This window comes from Dermacentor albipictus, unplaced genomic scaffold (assembly GCF_038994185.2).
Source record: "Dermacentor albipictus isolate Rhodes 1998 colony unplaced genomic scaffold, USDA_Dalb.pri_finalv2 scaffold_19, whole genome shotgun sequence".
In the NCBI taxonomy this organism is placed as follows: domain Eukaryota; kingdom Metazoa; phylum Arthropoda; class Arachnida; order Ixodida; family Ixodidae; genus Dermacentor; species Dermacentor albipictus.
This window is the reverse complement of record NW_027225573.1, coordinates 6,766,316-6,783,227: the sequence shown is the minus strand read 5'-3', so window position 1 is coordinate 6,783,227 and position 16,912 is coordinate 6,766,316. Positions and strand designations below refer to the sequence as shown.

General features: G+C 45.0%; 1 protein-coding gene across 1 annotated transcript in view; it reads left to right on the top strand.

The window, feature by feature from the left end:
- Positions 1–16,912, top strand: part of LOC135917077 (cytochrome P450 3A6-like) — a 123,008-nt gene that overhangs the window by 88,485 nt on the left and 17,611 nt on the right. The gene's annotated exons all lie outside the window — the stretch shown is intronic.

Sequence of the window (16,912 nt, the reverse complement as noted above, 5' to 3'; positions counted from 1 at the left end):
GATTTCTCGCCAGCTACGCGACAAGCTAGAAGGAAGCTGCTTGACTTCGCCAAACCTCAAAAAGTTCCTTTTAAACTGTCAGTAGATCGGCTGCTTATAAGTAACCAGACTTACACGTACGACAAAAACACCGATACCATTGTCATGTCACAAAGATAGCTAGACATAAGCACTTTCCCACGGGCTCTTCCACAGTCAAAACTACCTATCAATGGGTCTTCGTTGACACTATCTTACGCAAACATACGGAGCATCATGCCCAAGCGCGAATTAGTTTGCTCTCTGCTTGACGATAACGAATCTAATATTGTTGTTCTTACCGAAACATGGCTAAATCCTGACATTACAGACGACGAAATTCTTCCTGATAACCATTCTTATAATATTTATCGCAAAGATCGAACTAGCAAGAGAGGCGGGGGCGTTCTTCTTGGTGTTAAAAAATCATTATCTTCACTTATTATCGACTCGAACTCACCTCTTGAGATTGTGTGGGTTGAAGTAATAATAAATACGACCAAACTACTGGTAGGTGCCTGTTACCGTCCACCTGACTACAGCACTTCTTTCGTTACAGAACTACGCAATAGCATAACCACGGTCCTCCAGCTCTGTCCTGCGCGTTCTGTTTACTTATTCGGTGATTTTAACTTTCCGCTCATAAATTGGTGTAGTCTATCATCATCTTGTCGAACATCTGTGGATTTTCTTAACTTAACTTTAGATCTTAACTTGTTCCAGGTCGTTAACAAACCAACCCGTGGTACTAACATTCTAGACCTTATACTCACCAACACTCCCGAAACGATTGAATCCGTAGTTCATCTAAACGGCTTTAGCGATCACGATCTACTTCAGGTAACAATCAGTGTTCCACTACCCTTTTCAGGGATCTCAAAGAAAATAATACGTGATTATAACAAGGCAAACTACTCTAAAATAAACGATGAACTTGAAGTATTTTTCAACCGCACGCTACTTCCTTCCTTTTATAATCGCTCGGTGGAAGATAACTGGGTATGTTTCAAGAATAAAATGTCTGCTCTAATTAACAAACATATCCCATTGATCTCGATAACAAATGACAAAACAAATCCTTGGTTTACTAATGCCCTACGTAAGCTCAGGAATAAAAAGAAACGTCTGTACAATACCGCTAAACGCGTCAATAATGCTCCTTCGTGGGAAAGGTACAGCCTTTGCTTAAAAACGTACTGTTCTGCCTTAGCTGCAGCTAAAAATAAATATTTCGCCACAGATTTACCTTCTCTCTTAAATTCGAATCCGAAAAAGTTTTGGCGAGTTATATCACCTGACCGTGACTCTAACCGGATAGCCTTGCACAGCGATACAAATACTCCCCTCCCTGACAGTGAGTGCCCCTCTGCGTTTAATACGTTTTTTTTCATCGATTTTCAGCCGCGAGGATCATACCAATGTACCTGATGTTGCTGATTATGACTGGCAATTCATGGAAAGTATTGAAATCTCGGTGGAGGGAATTGCACTTCTTATTAATAATTTGAAGTTCTCTACTTCATCTGGTATTGACAATATTAGTTCAAAGATATTAAAAAATACCATTTCTATATCCAGTAACATTCTGTACCATATATTCAAGCAGTCTCTGTCATCGGGACAACTGCCCAATGACTGGAAAATGGCCAAAATCATACCCATATTTAAAACTGGGAATAAACACTCTCCGGAAAATTACCGTCCAATTTCATTGACCTGCATTTGCTGCAAGATGCTCGAACATATAATTGCTTCTCATATTTACAATCACCTAGAGTCCAATAATTTCTTTTTTCGCCATCAACATGGTTTCAGGAAAGGATTATCATGTGAGACACAGTTACTCGAATTCACGACTGACCTGCATCTTAACATGAACAATAACCAGCAGACCGATTGCATTTTCCTTGACTTTTCTAAAGCATTTGATCGTGTAGCTCATTGTCGTCTTATTGCTAAATTAACTGCACTTCGAATCGACTCCTTCACTCTAACATGGCTTCGTAATTTTCTTTCGAATCGTCAACAGTTCACGGTTGTTAATAATATTGCTTCGTCTCCTACTTACGTTACTTCTGGTGTGCCTCAGGGCAGCGTTTTGGGCCCTTTACTCTTTCTAATTTACATTAATGATTTGCCACTTAATGTTTCTTCTCGCTTACGTATTTTCGCTGACGACTGCATTATTTACAGATCAATTAACAGTACTGACGACCACCTAGCCCTTCAAAATGACCTTAGCCTAATTCATAATTGGTGTAACACCTGGTTAATGGCTTTAAATGTATCAAAATGTCAGGTTATTTCTTTTAGTCGTAAGCGTGACAACTCACATTTCTTATACAACGTCAATAATAAAGAATTGTTACATACAGTATCGTATAAGTATTTGGGTGTTCACCTAACCGAAAACCTCTCCTGGGCAGACCATATTACAACCGTTTGCGCAAAAGCTTCAAGGACACTAGGTTACCTACGTCGTAATCTGCGTAATTCACCTTCTAACATCCGCAAATTGGCCTATCAGACATTTGTTCGTCCACAGCTCGAGTATGCATCCTCCATTTGGTCCCCACATCCTACATACTTAATCGACATGCTTGAATCAGTCCAGAACCGAGCTGCCCGTTTCATTTCACGTAATTATAGCCATCACTCCAGCGTAACGCAAATGAAACTCGATCATTCCATACAGCCTTTAGTTTTTCACCGTAATATCGCTCTGTTATCCTTGTTTCACAAATATGTTTATAATGCCACACAATCCACACTACATATCCAGACCGCCTCGAACACGTCTCGTCGATTAAATAACCACTTAAGCTTTGCGCGCATGTACGGTACGACACATGCTTTTAACTTTTCCGCACTCCCTACGGCCATTCGCTTGTGGAACAATCTACCTGAGCACATTGCTTCCGAGTCCGATCAAGAAAAATTTCGTCATCTCCTACACGAGCACTTTTCAAAATAGCACTTATAAATCACTTTATCTTTTTTCGTACACTTTGCAATCTGCTTCGAACTTCCTGTGATATTTTTTTTTTTGATGCATTGCTATCTCGCTCCTGTGAATTGCTATTTTATGCTGCGTCGTGTGTTCACTTGTATTGCCTTGTATATATTATTGCTTTTTTGCGTCTTTTTCCCTGATTATAACTTCAAGAATTGTACTCCCTGATATGTTCATCTTTTGTGTATTTTACTTTCTAGTATTAATGCCTTACGTTACGTTTTACTCATGTTGTTTTCTTAAGTGTACCTTTGCGGCCTTTCATTACTTCAGTTGTTCCTGTTTCATGTTTTAATCTTGGTAGTATTGTTGATGAGGCCTGTATTGAGGTGTATATTTTGTGTACCACGTTAGAAGGATGCTTACTCTGTAAACCCCCCTTACACAATGCCCCCATGGGGCCTGTAAGGTATTTTAAATAAATAAAAAATAAATAAATAAATAATGCGGAATGTAAAGCTACCTTATATGACAAGAAGTTTGATGCACAAGATTTTAATTGCCAATGCTCCTCACTGTTTTATACACGCTAGATAATATTGTAAATTTAATTTTATTCAATTGTGAGAAAGTGTAACGGATCAATACCAACAGCACCAAGAATCTACTTTCGTGAGGACGACAACCGAATAGGGAATGTGATACAGTTCTGAATGACTTTGAGACGGGGCCAGATATTGCTGCAGAACCACAACAAGACACGCTTAGGAACTATCGTGGGCAGCCCATGCATGAATAACTTTGTGTGAAATATTTATAATCGAAACTAGACCTGTGGCCTCACATCAGAATATACGACACATTTGCAAATGCACTGTACTTTCATTCAGCAACATCCGTACTCTGTACAGTACGCTATAATATGAGCTGCTGACTCAGAATACAGCACCAAAAAGTTTATTGCTCAATTTATCTAAGTTACCAGCCCCATGCTTAGCAGCTCATCTCGTAACCTCCAACGTAGAAGTGCATGCGTTTTGTGCTAGAAATGCGATTGCTGGCTAGTAATTCACCGCATATTTCTCTTTGATCATAGTGTCAATATTTCGCTAGTTTGCGCTCTTTTGTTCTATGTTTAACTTTACATTGTGTACTTTATTACTGAAAAGATAGAGCCAATTCCAATATGGGAGATTTCTACAATGTAACATTGAGGGGGACTTTAGAGAATATGCTTATGTTTTATTCCAAGATGTCTTGTAAAGTTCAAGGGCATCATTGTCTGATTTTGTGTGTGTGTCAGTATGTTTCTCGAGTTATGATTCTGTTTGTATTGCGAGGGATCAATAAAGATTTTGACCTTTTAAGAGAAAAGAATGTTTCATTTGAGTTACTCTAAAACCCTGTCAGGGGAGTTGTTCTACTCTCTCTCAAAGGGGGTTGATCTACTCTCGAAAAGGGAGTGAAATATGGGACAAGCAGATACTTCCTCGAAGAAAGTTCCCGGAACTCTCTTTGTTTTTAGAGTTAATTGAGGAAGAAAAATCCGAGGAAAGGCCCTGACATCACTCTTTCTGAAGCTCGGTGACACTGGAAGTTGGCGTTACTCCGCCATCTTCCCGGGCATATTGTTTACATTTATCATGTTTCTTACATTCTCTGATTTACATTTATCGCCTTCTGCGCGCAACCATGATGGACTGCGCGAACATGCACGCTCCGTAGTGATCCGAGCAACGGATCCAATACCGGCGTATATGATCGCGATAACATGGCCTAAGTCATTTACTTCGAGCATTGTGCTCTAGCGTTGAAAGGAGTTCATAATGAACTCCGCAAATTAAACTGTGAGGCCCATCCCCCGCTACATTTGCCGGCTTTTCTGAAAATAAATCACTGCATCCTCACTGCACGGCAAGAATGTACAGGCGATGACCGGTAGCAGCACACTTTACGCACATCACGACCTATGGTTAGCCCGTCTGCAGTTTAAGAGAACAAACGCGTTTGGGGGTGGTTGGCTGTATAGCAATCGTTTTGCTTTTTGAAAAAAAGTTTCGCGGGGCCGCTCAACGCGGAGGTGCGACGGGCGACAGCAATCCGACGAAGAGGCCAACAGAGGTTGACATCGCTACGCGCTTAAGTACACCGACTGAGGGGTGAGGTACGTTATTCTCACGGTAAGTGAAGCTTCACGGAAACAAACTTCTGCGGTATCCTCCACGCGGTGCCAATCAGTAAGCGCGTATGCATGCAGCTAATGCTATGTTCACACTACGGTCGTAACGCGCGTAACAGCTCTTTTGGCGTATCGAACGTAACGGCTGTAAAAAACGTTACGGCAGTTAAGCCGGCACCTTTGTTCACATTTACTGCTGCTTAAATTACGGCTTTTACAACAGGCCAATCAAATTTGGAGCTGCAGAATCGACGTCACCAGCGGTCCAATATGGCTCTTGCCAACATGCGAGCGCTGGCAGAGATCGAAGAAATTCACGCTCAAAACAAACTTATAGTCATGTATTCAATCGCCCAAAGACGACGAAGGCGACGCGGAAGGGTTTGGGTGCGGCAAGTGTTTCTCGACAGGGCCGTGGACGGCGATTTTCACAACCTTTTCGCCAAGCTCCGAGTTGGTGACGCTGCGATGTTTCGTAACATCATGCGCATGTCGCCCCAGCAGTTCCGCTTCCTTGAAAACCTAGTGAGACCACTCATCGAAGTTCGGAGCACGCATCTGCGGCCATCGATTTCCTCGGCGGATAAACCAGATGACCTGAAAACAGTCTCGCAAGGCGCACTGCAAAAATTTTCACGAACACAGCCAATCGTGCGCACGGAATGGCGGAATGGCACTTCCCGCGCCCGGAGCTCTCTGCAGACGGAAGGACGGAAGTGTCGTCACCGGTTGTTGAAAACCGAAAGCTTATCGGTCATTGGCTGTGTCGCAACGGTCGTAATATAACAGTCGTAAATGTTGCCGACCCTTTAACACTCTCACCGACGATTTTCGCGTGAATTGCGCACGTTGGTACCTTTACGTTCACAGTCTGAACTAGACGCATACGCTTGTTGCGCTTCCGCTTACGTATGTTACGAAAAATCGGCGCCTTACGAACGTAGTCTGAACATAGCATAACTCATAGACTGGGCCAACGTGCGACCATCGGCCGTTTGATGTGTGCGACCTTCTTCTGTCGAGCTTTGTTCAATCTAGCACTGCATCCGCCAACTTTCACTTCCCTGCGCCCTTCGAGCACATAAATATCTGTGATAAGAAGGGCTCGTCCCTTAATTACTCCCAGCAGCCGCTTCTTTCCCATTTTGCCCTATGGCTGTGTTACGTGCGACAAATGCATCGTCCGCTTTCAAAAGCGGGAACACTGCACAGCTGTCACTCGCCTGCAAAGTGATAATCGTACATATTCTGAAGCAAAGCGATTTCAATTTGTGATGACGCATTAGCATAAATCCACCAAAGACGGCAAACATGTTCCCAGATCTTCCTTCGTCCGCGGAGTGTTGTACGGGGTATACTGTGTTGGCATGCGCACTCGTTTCACGCTTTGTACTTTTTCCAGTCCCACCTCGTCACAACAACAGCCGGGTGAGCACGGTGTGATAACACAGCGGGATAAAACACGGACACTTACGCAACCCTGCACACACGACGCCTCTGCTATGGTACGAGACCTACTGGACAGCACACGCATCAACACATGCCACCATAACAAAACCGCCATAGTAGGCTGACAACAACGCCGCATTCAGTTAGTAAGCGCATGTTAACAAGTTTGTATGACAGATAAAACTACTACCCTTAGTTAAAGAGGCTCCTGCTCAAATAATGGAGCTATCATGCGGACGTTCTTTGAATTTCGTGTGCTTTCTTTAAGGGCATATTCCGAAAACAAAAAGAGTGACCCTTGTTCCATTAAGGGAGAAACGGCGAGGTCCCCTACGTGCGTGTATAAATGGAGCAACTTTCCCCCCTCATGCACGGGAGGAACGCTTTCTTTAGAAGAGTTAACTGCTGAGCTAGTTGGCGATCTTGCATACTAAAAAGATTTTGCGCCGAAACAACACACACAAGAAAGACGACGACACCACGCTTTGCCCCTTTCCAAAGTCAACATGGCCGACCTAAGGCCAGCAAAAACGAAGCGATAGATGCGACTAGGCCAACAAACTGCGCTAGTTCGTAGCTGGAAAACAACGTACGCGTCGTAAGCCTAGTGTACGTTATTGGTATTTTATAAACATTATTCGCTAAGCTTTCTTTGGCTCTTACAAGGAACCAGGTGCAAGTACGACACAATATTGTAGCGATGCCTTGCTCCCGTCTGCCACTCGTTTCCCTCAGCGTCCATGGCCACCTGCTCATGTTGATGACGCGGACGGAGCGTCGCTCTGATCACAGTAGAAGCGCGATGAGGAAATACGTCGGAAAAGGCATCACTTTAACATCGTGCTGTTGAACTTACGTAGACGTAGGGATATCCGTACATCTATCCGTCGCACAAACACGCACGCTTATGTGGATGCATGGACAGAAGTTATGAGCGTCCACATTGAAAGGGGGCGGTTTGTTGCTCACCAAGCTCTTGCTATTATACTGCTTAGGGTCCTACCCAGGTTGAAAAAGAAAAAAAAACACCCACGATGACTTCCCATAACCAAAATTTCAGACCACTTATTGTGAACTTTGTGTTTGTACGTCTCCGTGTTTTGTTGTTTCCCTACTTCGAGCAATCTTCCTAATTGGCTCTTACTAATCTCTACTGCGGGCATGTTTACTTTCCCCCTGCTTTCGCTGAAACAAAGGGCTTCAAAGAGGCCAGTGGTGCCTAAATCGACCGCTCGGCAGATATCGTCACATTCTCATAAAACGTGCTCCATCGTTTCCCTAGCTTTACCACCACAAGCAAACGCTTCTTCCTTCTTATATCTCGCTTTATAGGTGCGTATTCTAAGGCGTCCTGATCTCGCTTCGAAAAGTAATGAGCTTCCGTTTGAGTTCTCATAAATTGTTTTTTTCCTGAATTCATATTTTCCCCTTAAATTGTTACTCATGGCAGGTTTGTTTTCCATTGCCGCCACCCATGAGATTATCTCAGCTTCTACGACATTCCACTTGACGTTCTTTGTTGTTGCGTTGATCACCCTACAGGCCGCATTCTTGCTGGTAAGTTTCCTACTTCTGTTCCTCCACTGTCAATGTTTTGCCGTACAGAGACGTCAACACTCTCCCAGCCCATTTACTTTCTTCCACATTCTTCAGTCGTTTTTTATAATCAATATTCCTGTGAGCCTCTCTGCCATAAAAACATGTTCAGCCCATATCGCCCTGCTCAGCTGCATTTGTAGCTTTCCCGTGAGCGCCCAATGTGAGGCGCCCCACTTATCTTGGTTGCCACCGAGTCCTGATTCTACCTCTGATTTCAAGCAAACAACCGCATTTCAAAATGTAGGTCCTGGAACCATTACATCATTTCAGATACCCCCGAGCACGTCGTACCTATTGTATCCCCACAGTGCTCTGCGTTTCATTATGGTTGCATTTCTCTTCCCCATTACTGTTACTGTTTTTTCCTACATTTCCGTATATCTATTGACTTCGTTTATGCATATACCAAGGTATTCATATTATTTTACGCGAGGTATTTCCTGGCCCTGTATTGCCACTGACTGTCTATTCACTGTTTTCATTGAATACCATGACACCGAATTTTCTTCCGGATGGATGGATAGGTGGATCTTATGAGCGTCCCCTTTGAAACGGGGTGGCGGGTTGCGTTACCAAGCCCTTGCTATTATACTGCCTAATGTCCTACCTAGGATAAACAGTAAAAAAAGAAAAAAAAAACAGCATGAACTCCCACAAGCAAATTTTCAAATCCCCTATTGCGAACTGTGCTTTTGTACGTCTCCGTTTTTTGTCGTTTTCCTACTTTTATTTACCAATCCTCCAATCGCCTCTTACTAATCCCTATTGAATACATGTTTACATTTCCGCTGCTCTCGCTGAACCCAAGTGCTTCAAGGAGGTCAGTGGTGCCTAAAGCGACCGCAGGGTAGACGTCATCACATTCTAATAAAACATGCTCCATAGTTTCCCTAGCTTTACAGCAGCAAGCACATGCTTCTTCCTTCTTACATCTCGCTTTATAGGTGCGTGTTCTAAGGCATCCCGATTTCGCTTCGAAAAGTAATGAGCTTCCCTTTGAGTTATCATAAATGCTTTCTTAGCTGATTTGGTTTTTTTCCTCTTGAGTAGTTACTCATGGGAGGTTTCTTTTTCATTGCCGCCACCCATGAGATTATATCAGCCTCTCTGACTTTCCGCTTGACCTTCATTGTTGCTGTGTTGCCCACCATGCAGGCCACATACTTGCTGGTAAGCTTCCTAGTTATTTTCCTCCACTGTGAACCAATGTTTTTCTGTATAGATACCTGAACACCCTCCCAGCCCATTTACTTTCTTCCATATTCCTCAGTCGTTCTTCATACTCAACTTTACTGCGAGCTTTCCTCACCCCAAAACTAGTCCAGCCCATATCACCCTGCAGAGCTTCATTTGTAGTCTTCCCGTGAGCGCCCAGTGCGAGGCGACCCACTGACCTTTGGTTCACATCGAGTCCTGATTGTACCCCTGATTTAATGCAAACAACCGCATTTCCAAAGTAAGTCCTGGATCCATTACACATTTCCACATACCTCGGAGCACCTCGCACTTATTGTATCCCCATAGCGCCCTGTGCTTCATTATGGCTGCATTTCTCTTCCCCTTTACTGCTGTTGTTTCTTCCTGCGTTTCCATATATCTATTGCCTTCGTTTATCCATATACCAAGGTATTTACATTCTGTTACCCGAGGTATTTCTTGGCCCTGTATCGCCACTGTCTGTTCACTGTTTTCATAGAACACCTAACAACTGATTTTCTAACACTAAATTTCAAACATGAATTATTTCCTTCCTCTCCACAGATGTTGCAAATTACTTTGCTTGTTACCTAGCACCACAATAACGTCCGCATAAAATAAACCTGGAAGCATGTGCTCTACTACTGTACCCGCCTCTTTGTATGAGAGATTAAAACCGATATTACTTCCTTCTATCGCCCTCTCTATCCTCACCATCTACATCATAAGCAGCAGTGGGGATGAAGGGCACCCCTGCCTCCATCCCTTGCTGATATGAACTTTCTCCTCGCTCCTCATCCCTTCCCATTCAAGGCGAATGGTGTTTTCTGGGGAAATATCTCTGAAAATCTGTAGAGAATCGTCACCTAAGCCTTCCCCTTCCAGAATATCCCACAAAATGTTGCAGTCTACGTTGTCATAGGCTCCTATAATGTCTAAAAAGGCCACATATACTGGTTTGCTTTCTACTTTTGATATTTCAGTACACTGAGTAAGAGCAAATAAGTTATCGTCTAAACGCCTACCTATTCTGAAGCCATCCTGAAGTTTTTCCAAAATGCCATTATTCTCTGTCCATGCTTGAACCTTTGATTTGTTTGCCTCTATTGCTAGCCTGTATATTGCCGATGTAATGGTCAATGGTCTATACGAGTGAATTCTATCTTTCTCCCCCGTGCCTTTAAAAATTAATTTCATTTTACTGTGTCGCCAACTGTCTGGTATTCGTGTATATTTTAAGGGTTTTTCCACTGATTTCACCAGAGCTTCCTGAATTTTTGTTCCTAGTTCATTATTCCGCCTAACGAGAACCTCATCTAGGCCTGTGGGTATGCGCCTAGGAATTTTCTCTTCGGATTTCTTCCAGTTGAAATTTGTGAGCACCAGCTTCTTTTCCACCTTGGTCTCATTCATGCTCTGTTTTTCTTCAAATATAACCTCGGCATTGCATTGCAAAGATTCGGCTGTTATTTTTCGTATGTAATTTATTGCCGCTTCTGCTTCCAGTCCGCTTTCATATTCTTCTAGGATATGTTGTATTGCTCTTGACTTCCCGCCTGATAATTTTATGGGGTTTCAATATATTCTAGGTGCGGCCTTCTTTTTGTCACGTATTTGTGACAACCAATGTTCTCTTTCACCTTTTAATTTTGCTTGCACCAGTATTTGAGCCATATACTTTTTCTCCCGGTATATTGCCCATTTACTGGCTTACCATCATGTGACATCTGCGCCTTCTCTGCCTGCCTGTGCTCTTGGGATGCTTTCTGTCGTTCGGCGATCGCTTCTCGTATCTCCGTGTTCCACCAGCTTTGCGGTTTCTTTTTTTTTCCTTTCCAATGAACATATTGTTTCTCTTTCCGTATTTCTGTCGTTATTACACATAGAATAAGCTCACTATATATCTACTCTTTATTTGGCCATTTGCCAAGTTCTTCCACGACTCTAGTGACTATATTTGTTATTTGTTCAGCGTTCAAATTTGGACTGACCATTTTGCACTCCTTGCTCTCTTTCCCAACTACATATCCCAATTTCAATGTGATGCTTTTATGGTCACTCCTTATGCTGCTATACCTTTCCTCATCAAATACCATTTCTCTCAACTTATCAATAATTCCTTCCGTCATCAGACAGTAATCAATGGTTGATTGCCGCTTTCCCACTTCGCAAGTGATCTGCCCTTGACACTTAGGCCCTGTATTCACGATAGCGAGGTAATGTTGCACACAGGTCTAGCATTGACTTCCCGTTGGGTTAAGTATAGCCATCTAAATCCTGTATATGGGCATTCATGTCGCCTAATAGAATAACTTCAGCACCATTCCCGAAACCCTTCATATCAGCGCTCATGCATCGCACTGACTCTTTGTTCTTCGCTGTGCAATTATTTCCGGTCCACAAGTGCGTGACGCCCAGCCAAGTTTTTCTCCCACTCATTGTACCTGATAACCAAAGATGCTGTTGACATTTTGAATTTACTTTTTGCCATTTGGCTCCCTGATGGATTAGCATACCGACTCCCCCTCCCTTTCTTTCCAACTTAGTTCTGTTGCACCCTTCCCAAACATAATTCTCCATCACTGGTGGCTCTTCTGTGTCTCTAAGGTGAGTTTCTGTCACCGCATACACTTTTATTTGTTATCTATTTCACTGCTCTTCAATCACTGCCCTCTTTTCCTTTCTTCTGCAGCCCTGCATGTTTCTGTAACCTATTGCATGGCGAGCTCTCTTTCTTGCTTTCCTCCTTTTTCTGTTATCGACAGCGATGCTCTTCTGAAGTTCTCCTAGGGGACCTCATTCATTACTACCTACTCTGGCCTCCTGAGCACCCGTGGGCGCCCTAAAAAGCAACAGCGCGACCACCAAGTCGACAGCCCACTTCTCGTGCCAGCCTGTAATTGAAGTGAATCCCGTCTCGTTTAAAACCTTCACACCTTTTCACTTCCCTGTTTACTTCGACAACCCCGCAGCCTTTCTCTCGGCTCATTTTCCATATTGCCTCATTAGCAGCCGCTACGACTCTTTGTACGTGACTGTCACATACAGGCAGCTCCGGCACCGTGCACACCACGATCTGCACCTGAGGGGATAGCTTGCGCAAGTCGTCCACCCCCTTCGCCAAGCGCTGGGCTAGTCCTGCCCCTTTCCAGTTTATGACGTCAGTTAGCCCACTTGCTACAATGAAAAGATTGCGCACGTGGGCATTTTTCGAGAACTTTTCTTTTGCTCGCTCCATGACAGAACCCAGTGTCCGCCCTGGAAATGTCCCTACCGCTATTCTTCTATTGCATTTCACCCTCTCCACAATTGCTTCTGAGCACCCATCCAGGTTTGAGTCGCCGGCGATAATGACCCTTTCACTCTCTCCTACTTCTGCCTGCTTCCCTTTGTTCTTTTCCGCGTGATTCGGACTCGACAAGCGGCATTGTCCCATGTGCCCCTGCTTTTTCCGCGTGCCAGCTTCACGTTAGGTGCCGCTCTTTCCAGCTAACCCTTCACCATGTTGCACTGATTCTACGTACGTTGCTAGCACTCCCTCTTATGTCACTTCGGGGGATTGCGTTCCATTGTCACGCACATTCTCGTTCCCAGTGGCGGCCCTGTTCAGCTTTTCCTCGGCTGCTTCAAGTCTTTTTTCAACTACCTTCCGTGCATCATTGTCCCTCCCTGTTTAGCTCATTTTTGAGCTGTTCCACTTGTTTGACAAGCTCTTCCTGGAAGGCCTCCATTTTCTGCAGCCTAGTATCGACATCACAATGTGTGCTGGTTGACTCGATTCTCTCTCCATTCTCATCCGTGCCCTCATCCGCCTTGTGGGACCCCCCGCACACTGCCTGCTTTCCCGGCTTTCTTGCGATGTATTGCAGGGCTTTTTCTGATGCAAATATTATAATAATATAATAATGCAGAGCAATCGCCTTTTAGCAAAAACCGATACGCACAAGATCCAAATCCTCAAAATGTCGCAAAGCAACTCTCACCACTGTTTCAAAAGCAATCAATGCTGCTGAGACCCAAGATATGACACACTCTCGCACGCACTCAACCACGCGCCCACGCTCTCACTTTCCTACCAAAACACACAGAGTAAAACCACTAATAGCTATTAGTTTCAACTATTAGTTAACTATGAGTAGTCCATTAGTAGTCAAGTCAACTATTAATAGTCTCGACTATTACTAATAGCTGTTAGTCTTTCTAAAAGCTCCACATCCCACCCGGCTACACGTGGTGAAGCACCTGGCGCGAAAGGGCGCTCTAACCATCCTACAACACCAAATAAAATGTACACGAAACACACCCGCGCACACGAAACACGAGAGATAAAAAAGTAAAAAAGAAAACCACGCAATTGCTATTTAAAGGCAAAAAACCGGCAAATCAAAAACAGAAGCAAGCTCAAACATGCACAAGAACTTAAGATTTTGTCGCCGCCACAGAGCCCCGAAAAGCACGTCCATTCGCCACAAAATCTCAAGGAAACCTGGAAACAACGCGCTCCGTGCCACCTGGTGAGGCTTCAACTCTATACTTACTGCGTGGCCCGACAGATGGCGCTAAAGGTGTGGAAAAATAAAACCCCTCAATTTCCTAATAGTAACGCCATTCTTAGATCCTTCCGTCACCCCGCTCTCCCTGGCGTCCCCTCCTCCACGCTTCCTGTCACCTCAGCTTTCTCCGTTCCCCCAGTGGCTAATCTGTGACGCGTGGAAGTTCGCGTCGCAATTTTATATATTTTTTCTTTACAGTGTGCTCCAACCGTCATAGCCGGCCCAGTGCGACGAAAGTACGCGCAGACGGATTGATCCTGGGAGGCCGTGAGAACAAATCGCGGCCACGGCGGCCGCATTTCAATCAGGCCGATACGCAAGAAGCCCGTGTCCCGGGCATTGAGGGCATGCTAAAGAAACCCAGGTGGTCAAAATTAATTCAGGGTCCACCATTACGGCGTGCCTTTTAATCAGATTGTGGTTTTGGCACGTAAAACCAAAGAATCATTTCTTTTTTCGTTATCTTGTGTGCCTCGAGTGTTCCAGTACACGCAACACTGCTTCCCTGCGAAAACTCACAACGCAAAAGAAATGAGACGCGCGTTCTATACAGATATAAAATTAGTCCTTTAACAAAAGTGTTACTGATGTTAATGATGGTGGGAGGAGGATAAATATTTTCGGAACCTCTGTCCAGTTGTCCCATCAAGTTCGTTCTTGCTATGAATTTTGAAGCACTCACACTGTAATAAATAAATAAATAAATAACGATTTCATGCGCTCTTACGTTGGTAAAATTGTCAATATTGTCTGTTCTGCACAGGAGCCTAGGGACGAGGCGGATTACCGGCAAGGCGTCAAACAAAACAATCTTTATTCCCAATCCCCAAAGCCCCTTAATACAAGGTCATTTTACATTGTAGCGCCACCTTATATTCACAGGTGGCGACCTCTTTATCCCTCCTTTTCACCTCTTGTTGGGTAGGGAAAGGGGACAGGGGACATATCCAACCGTCGCGCTGGTCTCACTATACAACCGCTGCGAGTCTGTGTCACCGTTTCCTGCGGCGTTACTTCTGGCTGCGTTGGATCTTGAGGTGCTGCATGTTTCCTGACCTCGGGTGGGGCAGGTGAAGAAGCTGCCAGTTGAGCTGGGGTCGCTTCCGAATAACCAAGTGCCAGGTGTCGACGATTACGCTGAAGGACGCCTCTGGGGTGGAGCATGTTAGGACCACGGACTCTAAGCCTATGAAAATACTTCACCATTGTAACGCCTGTCAGTGACCTATACATAGTGTATAGGGCTCAGAGGGGCCAACTGGCTTGAAGCATGACGGGGATTGTAGATCATGGCTGGCCGTGCCTTGTACCACGAGTCCTTTTCCCTGAAAGTCGTGTGGCATGGTAAAGACGGCATCAGTTGTTCCCGGAAATTTCGGGACACGAGTTTGTAATTTCCTTCCCATGAGGGCTTGAGCCAAGGAAATGCCGTTGGGACCAGGCGTGTCACGGTACGACAGTAAGGCAAGGTAGGGATCAGGACCTTGGAAGAGCAAGTCTTTCACTGTGCGCACCGTGCACTCTGCCTCTCCATTGCTCTGGGGGTACCTTGGACTGCTGGTTTCGTGACGCAAGCCGTATGACCGCGCCAACTTGGTGAACTCGTTGGACACAAACTGCAGTCCATTGTCGGTCCGGACGTAGTCTGGCATGCCAAAATGGGCAATACAGCTCTTGATCGCCGAGATGACTGTTGGTGCCGTGGTGAACCCCACGGACACTACTTCAGGAAACCTCGAATAATAATCAACAATCAGGACGTAATCGCGCCCTCTAAGTAAAAACATATCGATGCCAAGGTGCTGCCATGATCTTTCGAGGGTCACCGTGGACATCATAGGCTCAGAACGCTGAACTCGAGTCTCAGCGCATATGGCACATTGGGTCACCATATTCTCAAAATGCATGTCACAGTTAGGCCACCATACAGACTCCCCGGCCCGTTCTTGGCATCGGCGCACTCCCTGATGCTATTCGTGTAATAGGGCAAGAATGTCCTGGCGCAAGGGTGAAGGAATGGCAATTCGTCGGTCCAGCACACGCATGCCGTCGTATATGCTCAATCTGTCGCTCTCCTTCCAAAATGGAGTGATCTGCAGCGGCACCTTGTTTTTATCTGGCCATCCTTTCGCACAATACGTCATGACTACAGAGCAGACTCCATCTTGAGCTTGTTGCATGCGGACATCTTCTAGCCCTCTTGCTACAAGAGGCGGTAATTCCTTGAACACTTCACTGACAAACAACTTTATGGTATCTACCATGCGAGTAGCTGACAAATCACAGGGAGCTCATGACAGAGTGTCCGCCGTAGCCAAGTGCTTTCCAGGGACATATTTCACCTCGCAATGATATCGCATCAGTTTTATCCGCAATCGTTGTATGCGAGGCGGCCCGAGTTCTAGGTCCTTGTTACCCAAAAGGGTGACCAGAGGAAGGAGATCTGTCTCAACCCCGAAGCTCAGTCCGCAAAAAAACTGGTCGTACCGTGAAATCACCCAAGTCACCGCGAGACCTTCCTTTTCTGTTCGACTATAACGTGCTTCCTTCGGAGTAAGCGCCCTTGCAGCACAGGCTACAGCGCATCGAGTACCTTCAAACTGGTCCTGTAGCAGTGCAGCTCCCAGACCGTAGGAGCTGGCATTCGTGGATACTACAGTGTGGTAGCAAGACTAGTATTTTACCATGCACGTGTCGGAGCTCAACAGCAACTTGAGGCGTGAGATGGTCTCTTGACTGAGATGCCAAGTCCAGGTACTGTTCTTGTTTAGGAGGGAACGAATGGGCTCCGTAATGTCGGATAAGGGAGGTATGAACCGTGCGATGTGATTGGTCATTCCCAGAAATCGCCGCACTCCTCTGACGTCTGTCGGTAGCGGCAGATATCTGACAGCGTTCACCTTGTCCGGGTCTGGCGCTATCCCGTCAGCCCCAATCAATATTCCAACGAACTTGACGAAGCTG